The sequence below is a fragment of the Lissotriton helveticus genome, chromosome 8, assembly GCF_964261635.1.
Source record: "Lissotriton helveticus chromosome 8, aLisHel1.1, whole genome shotgun sequence".
In the NCBI taxonomy this organism is placed as follows: domain Eukaryota; kingdom Metazoa; phylum Chordata; class Amphibia; order Caudata; family Salamandridae; genus Lissotriton; species Lissotriton helveticus.
The window spans coordinates 33,468,327-33,474,326 of NC_136069.1; positions in this window are offsets into that span (position 1 = coordinate 33,468,327).

The window sequence follows — 6,000 nt, forward strand, 5'->3', positions numbered from 1 at the left end:
AATAATAATATCCCATCCAGTACAATGTTGAAATCAATCAGAACACATTGCCAAGGGATAAAGCATAAAAAACTTGCAATAAGAGATAAGAATATCATGCAATACAAGTCATTCCATGTAATTATGAAGATACAGGAAAAAATACGTCCCTCAAATGAAGAAATAGCACTGGAAACCACAAATGAGGGAGGGAAGGCTAGATAAGCCAGGGTGGGAAAATCCTCGCCTCCGCGTCCTTAATAGAATTGAAACTTTCCTTTGTGTGAACTAGGAAATTTCTCATTCTATGTCAGGAAGCAGAGGCGAGGATTTTGCTTGTTTAAAGCTTACTCACCACCAAAGAAGCAGCCTCATGAATTGGTTTGAAATAAAACTTTTTGAAAGTTGAATCCGAAGACCAATCCGCTGCGTTCATAATGTCCTCCAATCTGCCACCAACCTGTACAGCCTTAGATGCCATTGCACCTCTCGTGGAATGAGCTCCAAAGTTAGAAATGTTGATACCAGCCTCAGACATAATCCATCTGACCCATCTGGAAATGGTGGGGGAAGAAACCGCCTTGAAAGGTTTTTTTAATTGCAATCAACAATTGTCTTTCACCCTGAGGACGCACCTCCAAAGTGACATCCTCATAAGTTTTGAGGCAACGAACCACACACAATTTAGGAGAATCTGGAAAAGCAGGGTAGGATACTGACCTGGTAGTACATTTAGTTATTCTGGATATGGTAAAAGTAACTCCATCAGGGGTAAAGACTCTAGCCGAGATATCGAGTGCACGAACATCGGAGACCCTTTTGCAAGATATTAGACAAAGGAGAATAGCCAATTTAGCTGAAAGCTCCTTTCGTGAAAGATATTCATTATCCTGTCAAGAACGTAGGAAACGTAACACCACATTAACATCCCACAATCCGGAATAACGAGGTTCCGGGGGGCGTGAGAGACGGACACCCTTGAGGAGTTTGCAGATCCAAGGGTGTTCACCCACTGGAGAACCATCCACAAGGGCATGACACGCAGAAATAGCCGAACGGAAAGAATTGATGGTACAGTACGCCAGATTTTTGCTATAAAGTTCGGCTAGAAAATTAATCACCTCTGTAATAGAGGAGCCCACGGGATCCAGGTGTTTTGCCACACACCAACGAACCCATCTGTTCCAGGCTGATCGGTATCGTTTCGTGGTACTAGGGGCCCAAGCTCGCTGGATGAGGAGTTCAGCGTCTCTCGAAAGAGTGTCGTTCGACCAACGTCCCCTGAAACCCTCCAGGCCATGAGATGTAGATGGCCCTGGAGGACCATGGGATGCGGATGACCCAAGGGATCCGTTAGAATGTTGTGGAAAAACGGAAAGCGTAGAGGTTTGTCCCAGGACAACTCCAGAAGGGCCGGAAACCAACACTGAGCCTTCCAGATCGGAGTGATCAATATCAGAGAAGCTTGCTGTCTGCGGACCTGGGCTGCAACTCTCTGAATAAACAGAAACGGGGGAAATGCATACGCTGGAAACCGGGACCAATCCTGTAGGAAGGCATCCACTGCTTCCGCACCCGGGTCCGGTTTCCAGCTGTAAAATCGGGGAAGTTGGGCGTTCCATCTGGACGCAAACAAATCCATCTCTGGAAGATCCCAACGATTCGAAATCATTTGAAAGACTGAAGGATCCAGCTTCCAATCGCTGACATCCCGAAAGTTCCTGGAATGCCAATCCACTACAATGTTCAGATCTCCGGGGAGATATTCTGCCATGACTGAAATCTGACGTAGAAGGCAGTAATTCCAAAAATCCTTCGCGAGATCCGCTAGGACTTTGGAATGAGTGCCCCCCAGTCGATTGATGTAACGAACAGCAGTTGTATTGTCCATCCGTAGAAGAACACAACAAGAGACTTTGTTCGTGGTGAATGAGCGGATGGCGAACGAACCCGCAAGGAGTTCTAAGCAATTTATGTGGAGATGAAGTTCCTCTTCCGTCCACCTGCCTCCCACCGAGAGGGAGCCGCACCGGGCTCCCCAGCCTTGGCGACTGGCATCCGACTCGATCACCAGATCCGGACGGGAGCCGAAAATCGCCTTCCCGTTCCAAGCATCCATGTGATCCAACCACCAGGCGAGTTCCGACCTGGCCTCCATGGACAAGGAAATCAGTTCCGAGTATGTGAGGCCTTTGCGAAGATGGAACGCTTTTAGCCTCTGGAGAGCCCTGTAGTGAAGAGGGCCTGGAAAAATTGCCTGAATCGACGAAGACAGTAAGCCCACAATCCTGGCCAATTGACGGAGAGAAATACGGTCCCGACGGAGGACCTTGCGAATCTCCTTCTTGATTTTGGAAATCTTCTGAGAAGGAAGATGTAGAGTTGCATCCGTCGTTTTTATTAGAAACCCAAGGAAAATCATTTCCTGTTTGGGGATCAAGTCCGATTTCTGGGAATTGATGATGAATCCCAGATTTTGAAGAAGCAATATGGTCACCTGAAGATGTCGCAAAAGGATCTCCTTGGACTGATTCATCAAGAGAATGTCGTCCAAATAAATTATTAGACGGAAACCCATAGTTCGGAGATGTTCGACCACAGGTCGAAGGAGTTTGGTGAAGCACCATGGTGCTGATGATAGACCAAAGGGAAGGGTACGAAATTCGTAAACCTGATTCCTCCATAGAAACTGGAGGAAACGACAATGTGGAGGAAAGATTGGAACCGAAAGGTACGCATCCTTCAGATCCAAACGAACCAACCAGTCGTTCTGAAGTAAAAGGTCTCTTAGAAGATGGATACCCTCCATCTTGAAGTGTCTGTAAATCAACCATTCGTTGAAAGAGCGTAGGTTGATGACTGGTCTGAAACCTTTGTCCTTTTTCTCTACTAAAAAGATGTTGCTTAGAAATCCGTGCGGATGGAGAACCGCAGGAATGATTGCGCCCTTCAACAGCATGGCTTGAACCTCTAAATCTATGAGATCCTGTTCTGCGTGGGAAAAAACCAGTGGACGAGGACGAGATTCCTGGACGGGAGAACCGTAAAACTCTAGGTGAAATCCTTGAACTGTTTCTAGGACCCAAGAGTCCGATGTGAGATCTGACCAGGCTTTGAGAAACAAGGCAATTCTCCCCCCCAGACGAAGTGGAGAAATTATGGTAAAGCTTACCGTTAAATCCTTTGGAATTGGACTGGTTGCCACCACGTCCTCTGCCCTGGCCTCTGCCACCTCGGGAGGGGTAAAAGGAACCCTGTCGTCCATCATTCCAGCCGTTGTTCCTCCTGGGTTGTCCTCTGTTGGAGCCTTGCTGGAATTGACGGCCGGAAGAGCGACCCCTGCCTCTGCCGGCCCCGCCAAAAACCTTTTTGGGAAAAAAAAATTTCATAGAGGCTTGAGCTTTGTCTAAAGCCGAAAAGGTTGCTACAAATTTTCCCAGTTCTTTGACAAAGGGGTCTCCAAATAAAGCACCCTGCGCCACAGCACCCGCTTCAGAGGAAGATAACTCTCCCAACTTGGGGTCAATTTTTAACAAAAGTGAACGTCTACGTTCAGCGGAAAGAGCACAATTTGCATTACCAAGAAGGCACATCGCTCTTTGTACCCAGCCCGCTACATCCTCTACAGGAAGAGGCATGCCTGTCTCCTTAGAACGTTGTGATAGTTCTATAATCTTAGTTAATGGTCCTACGACGTCAAGTGACTTGGCAAGCTTTCCAGGACCTGTCTATGCCTTTTTTAGGTTCTTTAATGTACTTAGCGAAAAAAGTGCAAAGTTTAGGGTCAATCTCGGGTGTAGCCGCCACTCTATTTGGAAGATTCGGGCGAGGACACTCCGAGCGTAACCGTAAACGTACATCCTGGGAAAGGGGCTGACGTAGTTTGGCGGCAACATAGTCCGCTGTAGACTTCTCTGGAGTCCATTCGGAAGAACGGGGTCTATATATAGTATTGGGATCAAACATGTCAGATGAAACCAGTTCACTATCACCACACTCAGAGATATTGGATTTAGGGCGCCAAGACCTACTAACATCTGACATGTCTTCAGAGGACTCATCCTCGTCATCATCTTGGAAACCCTCCTCGTCATCATCTCCCTCTAGGGGAAACCCTTCCTCCGGGTCTAGGTCCTGGGTGATCTCATCACCAATATTGCCGGGTGAGTCGTCCCCCAGGTAGGGTGCGCTTCTCAGCGTGCGCGCACTCTTGTGGAAAACTTCAGCAAGTTTGCTGAAACCCTCCAGGTGCCCCGCGCTACGCTTTTTGGCCGTGCGTGGTGGCTGGGAAGTCACACCACTGGGCCCAGCCCCGCTGTCATTGAAAAAATTAGTACCCTTAAATACATGAGCAGACAGCTTATTGACGCTGTCCTGCAGAGGGGCCAGCGCCTGGGCAATTGCCGTGGACAGGAGTCTGTCCACCTCTGCAGGAGGGCACAATAGGGGTTGAATAGGCTGGTCAGAATTCTCAGCCACATAATCATGATCCTGACGAGCTTGCATTTGTGCTGAGGGATGGGCACCCATACACCAGTAAAACACCCCAAAACTATATAAAAGGGGTTCTTCCCCAACACAGGTACCCTCAGGAATTAAAAGAACACAAAAAGAAACAATTTTCTGAGGTAAAATATGTTTTTCCCAGAATAATATAACTTGCTGTAATGAACAGCGTCAATGTGGGGAAGTGAGGCAATGAACCAAATAGTGAAGCGCTGTGCCTCAGCGCGTGACCGCCACAAGCGCGAAGAGCGCTGTGGAGAAAAGCCGGTCGGCGTCGAAGCCGACACCTCAGACCTGCGCACGCGCGCAACAAAGACGCTCGGGCAGTTCAGGCCTACCGCGTCAAAACAATAGGGAAAACAAAGCCTAAACAAAGGCGAATTGTAACCCAAATGAATAAATAGAGCGCTGTCACAATATAAGAAGATACTGCCACGCCACAAGAAAAGGAATACACTAGGACTTATCTTGACGCGGCAGCAATGAAGAAAGAGGAAGGACTACCGACGTGGGATCCCTATATGCTGTTGTATGGACTGTGATTGGCTATGTGTTCCCATGACTACCGCAGCCATGTTGGTTTGGGTAGTTCATGTTATGTAGTTTTTTCTTTATTCTTTAAATGTGCTGTCCAATAAATGGAGAAAGGACAAGCAAAATCCTCGCCTCCGCTTCCTGACATAGAATTGAGATAGCACTCGGTAGAGCATGCGCAGTAGTGTACAGTTGCACCTTGTATCAAACCAGATGCAGTGTCTACTCTTCCTCTTGACCCTGTGCAGTGGTTTAGCGAATGAGGTTTCAGTATGTGCTTTCAGACACTCGGTTTAGGTCAGGCACGCCATTTTTAAAAATCCCCAAAATTACACTTTTTACCATTCCAGCAACTTCAATTTATTTATTGCATAAGTTAATTAAAACCATTGCATAACAATAAAACCATTAAAAGAACACAACAAAGCTCAGTGTTTAATAACCCCATTGGCTGTGATCCACCGCTCTGTTTGAAAAACTGTCTCAATAACTCTATCTATCACCTCAATACTTACCATTAATCATGAATCACATATAAAGGCCCATAACACCAATGAGACAATTTTTGAGCGACTGAATCATGTGGCCTGATTAATCAAAACTACACATATTTTATTTACACTATTATTTACAACTGCAGTTTATCTATTTTCACCATGGTTTTTAACATATATCATTTCTAATCAGGCCACTAAATGACGATTGGAACAACTGATGGAACTAGACCATGAATAAACAAGACCAGCTTGTCTTTTCAAATCTAATTTTATTAATTTTGTTATTCAAAGAATAAAAGCATTTACGTTAAAAATCTTTATTTTATAGCAAATAAGAAAGCAGCATTTTAATAAGAAAATGAATTAATGAACTGACACTTTTAAAGCAAGCTAAGAAACATGAATTAATAGCAGAATAACAGTCTCCATTCCCTAAATCTATTTTCCCTGTCTGTTTCACTCACTTCACCTAGAAGGGAAAAAT